Source organism: Penaeus monodon, chromosome 22 (assembly GCF_015228065.2).
Source record: "Penaeus monodon isolate SGIC_2016 chromosome 22, NSTDA_Pmon_1, whole genome shotgun sequence".
Lineage (NCBI taxonomy): Eukaryota > Metazoa > Arthropoda > Malacostraca > Decapoda > Penaeidae > Penaeus > Penaeus monodon.
The window spans coordinates 7,261,113-7,261,318 of record NC_051407.1 but is presented as its reverse complement, the minus strand read 5'-3'; positions in this window follow the sequence as shown (position 1 = coordinate 7,261,318).

The window sequence follows — 206 nt, the reverse complement described above, 5'->3', positions numbered from 1 at the left end:
CAAATTTAAAATTTTAAAGGGGTTCCACCTGGTGCAGGGACTCTAAATATCACCACTAGGATCATGATCCGCTTATGCTCCAATTAACATACACACAGAACCCGACGGCGAGGCTCGAGCAGGTCAATCCCGGGCCCTTGAATCAGTAGCTGGGAGCTCTCCCGACTGAGCCACGCCGGAGATATGAATTTGTTATAATATAAAAG